Raw genomic sequence first — 10,925 nt, 5'->3', positions numbered from 1 at the left:
GCTAAAAAAATTTAAAATGTTGGCATATTCATATATTTATACATCATGTTTTGATTAAATATGGCACAGTAAATCCTTAAGCTTAACTGTATCTGTGGATGGCTACCTAATGTCTACCTTAGCTGTAGGTCAGTAAGCCAATCAACAATGTTGTGTACATAAAAAAAAATCTTTACTAATAATATGTTGGATTCACATTAATGTATATTTTCAGACATATTTTATATTTAAAAAAAAAAAAAATGTTTTAAACCATTGAACAATAATTTGGTGCCCACCCCCTGCAGGGACTCTCCTGTCAAAGATCTCTGATGTAAGGTGTCATATGTTGTACAGATTGTAAAGCCTTCTAAGAAAATATTTTAGTAAACTGGACTGGACTGAGTCACCTCAAATTTTAGACACTCACAGCTAAACGTAGCTGAAATTTGCCCCAGTGCATTTTAAAATACATAACTTGATCAACGTTGTGTAATTCCAACGGCCCGCCTGCTCACTGTCACTCTCTTTGTGCCGAGTGCAGCTGTACCTTGTAATTGTTGAATCACTGTTACCTATCATTACTCTACTTAATCTCCTGCAGATTGAGCCTTTCTTTTTTCGACCAAACAATGGTGAAGAGTTAAATAGGGTGTGAAACATCTTCCCCCACAGTCCCATAAAAGGCCAATTTACACAGATCATTTACCCGTGGTTCAATCGCACAACATAGAGCCTCGCGGCCAGCTGTCACACATGCTGCTAGCTGGCAAATATGTAGCCCTGGCAGTGGGAGGAGATTATCTGTATGTGCATGTGTGTATGTGTGAGAAAGAGAGACCCAAGGGTGCTTTTCAGGGCTTGTGTGCATATGTGTTTGTGTTTTGCTGCTAATCTTGCTATCTGCATGTGTCTGTGATGACTTTTATGTTCTGTATTAGTGTTGGTTGTCTCCAGAATGACTCATTCACAGCGGGATTGATCCATGCAGGTTGTCTCCGTTCTCTCAAAGGTCAAAAAGCACAAGTCTGGCCTCAGGAGATGAGCTAAAGACCCAGGCAGTGGTGATAATGTGTGTGTGTGTGTGTGTGTGTGTGTGTGTGTGTGTGTGTGTGTGTGTGTGTGTGTGTGTGTTTGTGTGTGCTGAAGGGCATGATTATTGACTTATGTTTATGTACAGATGATGAGCATGTGATCACTTGACCAGAAAATGCTGTCATAACATTTGTTTACTTATAAACGGTGAAGCGTGTCAAACTTGTTTTGATGAAATTCAAAGTGAGAGACTCAAGAAGAGCACAATTTGTGAGTTTTGAAAGATGAAATAACGCTGTCTTTCTGTTGCAAACAAAAACTTGAATTCATAATTGAGAAACACTCTTGCTCAATTCAATACAGGTTTTTCTGCCTGTGTGGCTGATGTTAGCAATCTTTAAATAGATATTGCTGTGCATAGTCTATGTAAAGGAGTGGACGTAGCCACTGTGGCGTCACCCAATAGGTTTGGGGATGACCGCTTTGAAGCCTCGAGTTTTGCATCTTGGCCGTCGCAATTTTGTTTCTTTTTGGAGCCAGAAGTGACCATACTTGTTCGAGAGGGTGGAGCTAAGTTATCCAACATGGCCGCTAGACTAGCTAGTTGGTCTAGTATGGTTAGCAAGATGCAAAATGTATCAGCCGATGAGTGTCTTTACAACCAAACGCTGAACAAGAATTTTTTTTCGGCCACCATAATGTTACAATTCACTTTCATGAAGTAAAAACACACATTGAGAGGGTCAAAGGTAACCCCGTGCTAGCAACTTGTCAATCACAAGGTAGGCACGCCCTAAAGCATCCCCTGAAGACTAGAAACTAGCGATTGAGACCATGAACTCATTATGAAAGTGTTTACTGAGGTAATAAATCAAGAGAGAAGTAGGGTCATTTTTGAATTAAATTTTCTATACAATCAGACTTTTTTTTGCAACCAGTGGAGTCGCCCCCTGCTGGAAATGAGATGGAATGCAAGTTTAAAGCACTTCCGCGTTGGCTTAACTTTTCAGACCGTAAGGTTGCTGCTTGTGTTTAGCTGACATTACTGAATCAGTTTTCTGACTTTATGTCTCTTCTTTACATTTGCTGCTCTTAAACTATGTTTAGCATTTACTGTTATTCGTATATTGCCAAACTAAAATTTAAAGGTTGATAAGCAGTCAAACACATTTCTCAGTTTAATACACTCAAGGGTTTTGCTGTTTAGGTCTGGTATGACCAGTAGCTTATCGTGGCTAATGTTAGCTAACTTTGGTTACATATTGCTCTGAATTATTTCAATCAATATCAACAAGTACTATCTTTTTCAATGGCATCTCATGGTGTTTATCAGCATCTTAGATATGCATAGATTTTGCCCAATTGTCACTTATGGTTAACGGCTCAGGAATTTCTGACATGTCTGCTACTGCTACATTTTAAAATGAACATCATGTTATAAATTAAAAATAAAATAGAATTGTATTCAAAACCTATACTTCTGATCCCAAATGTGCAGCTTTATCTTCAAAGTGATAGTTAACAGGATTCAATCAGTGAGGGTGTGAACTGATAGTGATGCCTGGAGCTGTGTTGGATGGAGTCCACTAGTCCACCATCCACAATGTTTAGACACTGACCTCATCAGGAAACATGACAGGACTTACCCTCTGTCTAATTAGGTAAACAATAAACACTTATTTTTCTTCTCCAGAAAGAAAGGGATAATCTAAACCAGAGATCTTCAACAGGGACCCCTAGGGAGTCCTCAGAGTTACTGCAGGGGGACCGCCAAATTATGGTATAATATATAATAATGTGTATTATTATTTGTATGTTTTGAAAGTTGTCTTAACAGGAATCCAACATGTTATTAGCATATATAAATCGGCCTATTTGTGAAAAAAACACACATTGATGATAGGCTTACTGGCCTACAGGTAAAGTCTCTAAGGTAGCCATCCACAGATACAGTTTGTCCTTAGGATTTACTTTGCACATATGCTTAACATTAAAACACGATTCATAAAATCATGCCAACAATTATTATTTTATTAGCTTATTATTCTATGTACTAAAAAGTTATGTAAAAAGGCTTTAGGCCGCCCACACATTATTGTAGACCCAGTTTAATATGCAAGTTAATTTTATACAATATATGTAGTAGGGGGTCCCTGATCCATCTCTCTCAGTTAAGGGTTCCTTGGCTTGAAAAACGTTGAAAACCCCTTATCTAAACGATACTTCATTAATTGATTTGTAACATGTTAATTACATACAAGACTTGAAACTCTTTTAAAACATCAAAATAACATTGTTGTATTGTTTGTGTTAAACCACATTCCCCCAAACCCCTGTTGCTGTTTTTTTTTCTCGAAAAGCTGAACGCATTACTTGATTTTTCACTAGCTGAACTTTGCATTGAAGGCTTCCAATGGTTTCTCGTTTATAGTAATTACCAAGCTTTACAAGCTGTACACACAACATTGACATATTATCCCCCAATAAAGTTAACAGTTAGCAAACAGTTGCTTATTTACACATCCAGCAGACACACTGCCGCAATAAATAGCAGTCATTGTTTGTGTCCACCTGATGAATGTTAGTCCAATATTCAGTCTGCGTGTATCTCTGACCTGGTCTGCACCAACAGCCCGTACTCATTTGCAACTCGTCAAATTCTGACGCTCAGTGGCTCTCAGCATCAGATACCGACGCAGAAATCACCCTTTAGTGTCTGTATGGGATGCGCCGGGCAGAGCAGTAGCTTCAAATATTGCAGCTTCAAATATTGCAATGATCATGATTTTCCATCAGACTTACAAAGTCCCTGTTGGAGAACGTGCCTATATTCCCACAGCCCTATGTTCCCAAATTTCTAAGAATTTTTTTTTCACTGAAAATTAGGCCCTCTTTTCCCACAGCCCTATGTACCCACATTTCTAAGATTTTTTTCAAAATTAGGCCCTATGTTCCCACACTTCCTTGTTCATACATTTGTATCAGATTTTATCCCCCTAACCCTAAAAATTAATTAGAAATATGGGAACATAAATTTCTCCAGCAGTGCCAGTAGAGCCAAAACAACATGTGCTTCGGACAGGCTGTGTTGAAGCAGAATGGCCAACAGCCCACACCTGTGGCCTGAAGTGGCTCACAGACAAACAGAGAGGCAGGGCCTCATGCCCAGGGTGTTCCTATCAGACCTGCTCTTATCTTGAGTAAATGCCACTCGGCACATTTGTCTGTCTCCCTGCCTGCTGGAGAGCTGTTGGAATGCTCAGGTAAGCACTTTACTTGACTCACCTCGCTATAGCTCAAACTCCACACCTCCCCTTTCTCTTCCAACTCCAAGTAAGACTGAGGTTACACGCCCTCCTCAAACCTCCCACTTTTATTAGTTCTTCCTTGTCTCCTCTGCTAACCACTACACAAGTCTGCTATAATAGTGTTTCCCCTATAATTTTATGGCAAACAGGTACCCCCACCAGGCCAGATCCAATTTATTTATTTTTTTAAGGTACTTTTTTGGCCATTTTAGGCCTTTATTTGACAGGACAGCTGAAGTCTTGAAAGGGGAGAGAGAGGGGGATAAGAAGCAAAGGGCCGCATGTAGGAGTCGAAACTGCTGCTGCTGCTTTGAGGACTGAGCCTCTGTACATGGGGCGCATGCTCAACCAGGTGAGCCACCCAGGCGGCCATGATTGAATTTGTTTTTAATGGCAAAAATAACGCCAACATCCATTGCTTTAAATTCAATCTGCAGCGCCGTGAATCCATGAACGAGGCAACTGTCTGTGATTAGTTCACGCCCGTAATAGCAGGACAGTCGACTGTGCTATCTAAACTGCTAAATCACTTGAAACGCTGTTGGTAGCCTGCCGGTTGCCAACAGGCCTCGTAGTGAACGGCATGCTAACGTGCTGACGGATTCTGCGTTTTTGTGTTTTGAACTGAGCTGAACCAGAGAATATTTGGTTAAAACTGATCGATGATGCGGTTTTGCCCTCATTGTTCCCCCGTGAAGTTTGCTGGAAGTGATGTAAGCTGGGTCTGTAACACGTTCATTCACCAATCAGAAACTTTAACCCACCCCCTGACTTTTGATGACTGAAGTTGACAGATATTTTTCTCCCTGCAGCAAGTTACACTATGGATAAATAAAAGTATGAAAGTATAGATAAATAAATAGGGCGCCTGGGTAGCTCACCTGGTAGAGCGCGCGGCCATATATAGCCACAGGTTCGACTCCGACCTGCGGCCCTTTGCTGCATGTCATTCCCCCCTCTCTCTCCCCTTTCATGATTTCAGCTGTCCTATCAAATAAAGGCAAAAAATAAATAATAATAATAAATAAAATTATAAATAAAGAAATAATAGTATAAATACATAAAAGTATTAATAAATAAATAAATATAATAAATATAATAATATAATAAATATATAGTATAAATTAAAGTATAAAAGAATAAATGAAAGTATAAACGTACAGATAAAAGTATAAAAGCTTACCCAATGCATTTACACGCACACACAGACACACACACACACACACACACACACACACACACACACACACACACACACACACAGAGACACAGAGACAAACATACTAAGCTGATAATGGAGTAGGAAAATACTTGCAATAGCCTGGCTGACCTTGGGATAGAATAAGCACACACACACACACACACACACACACACACACACACACACACACACACACACACACACACACACACACACACACACATGCACACAAAAAACATGAATAAACCATTTGGCGTCTGTTCAAACAGGTCATACACATGAGTAAACTGTTGTACATGGTTGTCACTGCAAAGTGATCCCCATGAGGTTCCCACAGTAACACTGCACTCAGTGGAACTGATTCATTAATTCATTCATTCTCTTCATTATCGTCGAATAATATCGGGAAAAAAATGTGTTTTAACAAAAAAAAAAAAAAACAATATGAGGGATTTTACAACACTTTACAACTAGAAAGAGAAAAAAAAAGAATTTAAAACTGAAGGAGACATTAAGTATCAAAGTATCTGTGTCCACAAATGGTTAAATACTGAGCTGTTTGTTGAGCCACCCTCTAATCATTAGCTGGGGTTATGCAAGAGCTATCACCTGCATCAGTGTTACATGGGTAATAATGCCGACCGTTGGATTTTTTTTTTTTTATCTCCAGCACACAAACACAAAGATGGACACAGACAATTCAATCTGTAGGCAACATTTGGATCAAAAATGTGCAGCTTTTGTGAACACTTTAGGTAAAAAAACTAAAATAATATAGGCTACTTCCCTCGGTCAAAAATGATCCACCCTTGCCCAAGCCCCAGTAAACCTCAAATTCACGACAAACCAAAACCAAAATACTTCTAATAGGTCCCTGAAATAAACCAAGCACTCAGGAGAATAGTAAGTCTTTTTTTCTTTTCAGTTTCTGTGGGTGCTTCTGCTTCTTCTTCTCCTCTGGGGAAACACAACCGCATTGCATTGTGGGATAAAGGAGTACAATGTAGGGTATGTATTGCATGTACAATTAAATTAGCATTGCATTGTGGGTATTTTATAGTGGACTATGTAGTGAATGAAATTAACCGCGGAGAATTTGAACACCACTACCAAATGGCAAACACTATATAATGCACAATTTTTCCCCAATAATGCTTTCCCACAATTCTACTTTTCTGTGAAACTGAGTCAGGTGTATGTTTTTGTGTGTGTGTGTGTGTGTGTGTGTGTGTGTGTGTGTGTGTTCTTTACTATGCTTCAGATAGTTAGAAAGCATTTATTGATACTTGATTTCATTTGTAAATGATTTTATGAATGGCAGGTCAAAAAAAGACACAAAGACAATCACTGTACCCTGAGTGGCCAGCTAAATATAATTTATATTTATTAAATAAGGGTGGGGTTAAATGGGGGGAAAGTCATCTAATTTAATGCTGAAAAAAAATTGTTTTTACTGCTGTTTACCTTGTTAACGGACCATTTTTCACCCTGAAGACAACTGCAGGGTTAATGGGGAGCTTTTATTGCACACAGCATGTGCAGGAGATGCTGTACAGAGAGTCATCAGGAGGGGGCAGTATGGACATTCTCATCAGTGGCTGTGACAGGTCCCTGCACTGCGTCTATAGGCTGAGAGACTGCAGTCAAGTCACAGTAGCTTCTTTGGAGTCACTGGTCTGATCCAACGCTAATGTATATTCACTGATACAGCAGGCCAACAGTCCAGTTGCTCACATTTAAGCAACAAATGCTAAAGTCTTGCATTACTGTTTTCCTACAGAGTAATGTGTGCTGCTGTGTTGTGCTGTACGCAGATCATTCAACTATAGAGCTCCTTCTGATTGAAATAATCTTCCTGTGTCTCTATTATATCTATTACCACGTACCGTTGCTTCAGGACATCTTTATTTTCTCATCTTAAAACAAACTGTCTATGCTTTTAATTGTGTATACTTAAGACGTTCCTGTTTTTTTGGGCTGAAGACAAACTGCTTCAATTGATCTTTATTCTTATGGAATTGATTTATTATCCAGGTTATTATTGTATCTAATTTCTAACTTGTAAAACAGCTGGAGGTGGGGGTGAGAGAGGGTGAGCAAGTTGTCTGTATCTGTGTATTTGTAGTGTATGTTTGTTATGTAACGCTGTTCTGCGTTACATAACGCTTGTATGCGTTTTATAACTATGTATTTGTTTATAGGACCCCGCTCGAAAAATGAGATGCTACATCTCAAGGGGCTATCCTTTCAATAGATTCAAAAACTTGAAATTCAAATAAAGTCAGTGTATTGAATTCTTCTAAACTCACAGTTTAATGGGGTTTTCAGCAGAGGCAATTCTAGGATCCGACCTTTAGGGCGGCTCAGCCCCCAATGAGAATGTGACACGGCAACCCAGTCTCACGGCAGTTCGTGAAATGTTCACGTAACTTAATCTATTGATTCGTGTACACGGACATGTTTATCTTGTTTTTTTCGTGATGGTCAGCACATTTTTTAAACTAATGTATTTCAGTGGGAAGCATCGTTCGTGATCACAGCACGATTCTTTCTGCCAGTCGGGCTGCAGCAGAGAAGCTGTATACAGCTTTGCTATTATTGGTAATTTTAGCCCTATAGTGCAATCAAAAGTGTTACCCCCCCTGCTAAATCAGTAATTTCATTAGCCGATAATCTCTGACCTTTTTAAAAAAAACAATCCGGCTCTTCTGGCACCACCTACAGCCTGTAGTGTGATTTGCAAAAATCCACAGCTCCCTGTTCAGATGCACCAATCAGGGCAGGGGGGGTGTCTAACTGCGTGTCAATCACTGCTCATGCACACACATTCATTCTCCCTTGTGGGGGGAGGGGCTTAGGAGACCGTTTTGGGCTTCAGTGGAAAGGGGGGAGGGACTGAGAAGTTGTCGATCTTCAAATTTTCTTCAAAGTCCTGGATCTTCACAATAATACCTACAGCACCGTTAAACAGTTTCAAGCCCTTTAAACCTGTAATTGTTTGTCCTCTGTCACTAACAGACAAGTTTGCAACTCTAACTTTACGCACCAAAATTGATTAAAACATTTTCTTTAGGGGGGCTGAGATGAAATTTAGGGGGCTTTAGCCCCCCTAAAAAGGGTCTAAAATCACCCATGTTTGTCAGACTGTAATGTGGAAATCAATTGACACAATGTGACAATGTTTTATCCACAATTAATTCTTTAAATTTCATGGACATGCAGTGGATGAAATTTAAACACTCCTGATGATTAAAACAAATGGACACTCTATTTAGATTATATTATAAAACATTTACATACTTTTTTTTCATTCATTGCAGAAGTTTTCTTGCTCTGTTTTGATTTGAGAAAATCTCTTCGAGACAATCTCATTTGGCTCCTATAATGTTTTGGTCACTGTTGTACAGATATACTATCATGCTCTCATCTAAGTGATTAAAATAACTGGTGTTTTTGCCGGCTGACATCACTCAGAATGAATTGTGTTTGCTCTCAGTGACACATGGAGCGCTACTTACCTCCAGTAAGTTACGGCCATTCCCTGTTTGAGCGGATGCTACTGCATGTTTGTGATCCACATTATATCACCGGGTTGCCAGACCTGAGAGTGCTTTGATAAGCCTTTTACACTTGTAAAACCATCCTGTGTGATTTGTCTGTCTCTATAATATGTAGTTTGTGCGGTGACATACCATGCCGGAGAGCTTTGTAGCGTCTTTTTAATGCTCCATGCTCTTCCCTCATTGGCTGCGGACATCAAGCCTGCTTGACTGACAATATCCTATAAAATGTGACCTCCGTGGGACAATGACAGATGATCAGTTATGCCTCAATGCAGATTTGATTATTTGTTATGCCTGAAGGGGTCAAGTGCATATGCATCTTCTTAAAGGGTAATTACCGGTTTTTTTTAACTAGGACCCTATTTTCCTATGTTTTTGTGTCTAAGTGACTGATGGGAACAACGATCTTTGACATTGGTCCAGTGTTATGCAAGATCGCTGAGGTCGGCAGCGGCGAAACAAGCTACACTGTAAGTGCAATATGTAATACTGAAAGCTAGTGTTTACAAGCTCTGTACCCAACTGACAGACACACTTTTTCGGCTTAGAATTACGGTAGGAACCGCTAAAAATAACACTACCTTGCCGTCCTTTCCACCTGACTGAACACACTTTATTGGCTTAGAATTACGGCAACAATCGCTAAACACACTGCAAACTCACCTCTCTTCCCGGTTTACAGCCCCCTTCTCTTGGCTTAAAATAATTCACCGTTGTTGGCTATGTTCCACTGAACAGGCTACACGTTGTAAACAGCCGTGGCCCGCTTGCCTGGTCCTCCGGTAACGTTAGCAGTTAGCAGGGTTAGCAGTTAGCAGGGTTAGCAGTTAGCAGGGTTAGCATAGCGGCGTTAGCCAGGACCAGTCAGAATCACTTTACTGGCTGTGTCTCAATTGTTTTTGTGAGTAACCAACTCAGCCAACTTCACAGCTGTAGCGCGCTGGGTTTAAGTTTTTACAGTTATATCTGGCAACCCGGCCTGGCTGTCAAACTGGGCAGTTGATAACAACACACAGGCCAAAACACAAACAGAAATTCCATCACGAAACGAAAATTTCAAAAGGAGAAAATACTGTCATTAGCATTGTTGTCAGAAAAGATAGTATTTCAACATGGCATGTTTCCTTAATATCTGAAAACGCATTGGGGTCATTTTAGGATTTATTACAGTAAATATATTACATATTGGACTTTTATTAGGGCAATTGTTCAGCTTGTATTTACCTTCACAAAAGTTCTTCTAAGTGTCAGACAACAATCTCCACTTCAGTAGCACTTAAATACAGTACACCAAACTTATCTATATTCAGGTTTTTACAGAGGGATTTTGTTTAGATAGTTATAAAAAGAGATATCAAAAATTCCCTCAGTAAAAACCTTTGACTGTAATATGTCAACAAAATAAAACAAGAATTTTGAATCTGGTTATATCCAACGATGGAAATGTATGCAAATTAGCGCATATTTAACAAGATAAAGCATGATTTGCATTGTGATATCTATTAGTCAATGTTTTTTTTCCTATTCACTTGGGTTTGTCTCCCCCCTTAAGATATTGTGCACATTGTCTACAAAATGTCTACAAATGTCCAATTTTCCGCTGGAGACATTTGGGTACTCTCTCTCTCTCCAGGAAGCGCTCGGTCATCGGGGACTTGAGTAATAGCTCCCAGTGTGTTCTCCACCGTGAGAGAGAACAGGCGGCATGCTGACCATAATCATATTAGGCAGCACTTCACTAAATAAAGCAAAAGGCCCTTCTCATCAAATCCACACGGCCACTAAGTGGGCCTCTGAGGCACGTGTGTGTGTGCAATGGAGAGACAGATTGAATGAGTG

The 10,925-nt window shown here is 39.7% G+C and overlaps 1 long non-coding RNA gene across 1 annotated transcript; it reads right to left on the bottom strand.

Moving 5' to 3' along the window:
- Positions 1-1,306: 1,306 nt before the first annotated feature.
- LOC116040966 lies at positions 1,307-5,030 on the bottom strand. The gene is made up of 3 exons (XR_004102806.1): positions 4,948-5,030; positions 4,095-4,097; positions 1,307-1,317 (listed from the first exon to the last, which is right to left on the bottom strand). It is a non-coding gene; the product is annotated as an uncharacterized LOC116040966 (long non-coding RNA).
- Between the last annotated feature and the right edge of the window lie 5,895 nt (positions 5,031-10,925).

The sequence above is a fragment of the Sander lucioperca genome, chromosome 12 (assembly GCF_008315115.2).
Source record: "Sander lucioperca isolate FBNREF2018 chromosome 12, SLUC_FBN_1.2, whole genome shotgun sequence".
NCBI classification, from domain to species: Eukaryota; Metazoa; Chordata; class Actinopteri; order Perciformes; family Percidae; genus Sander; species Sander lucioperca.
Note: the sequence above shows the minus strand (reverse complement) of the source record. Positions and strands in the feature narration are given on the sequence as shown.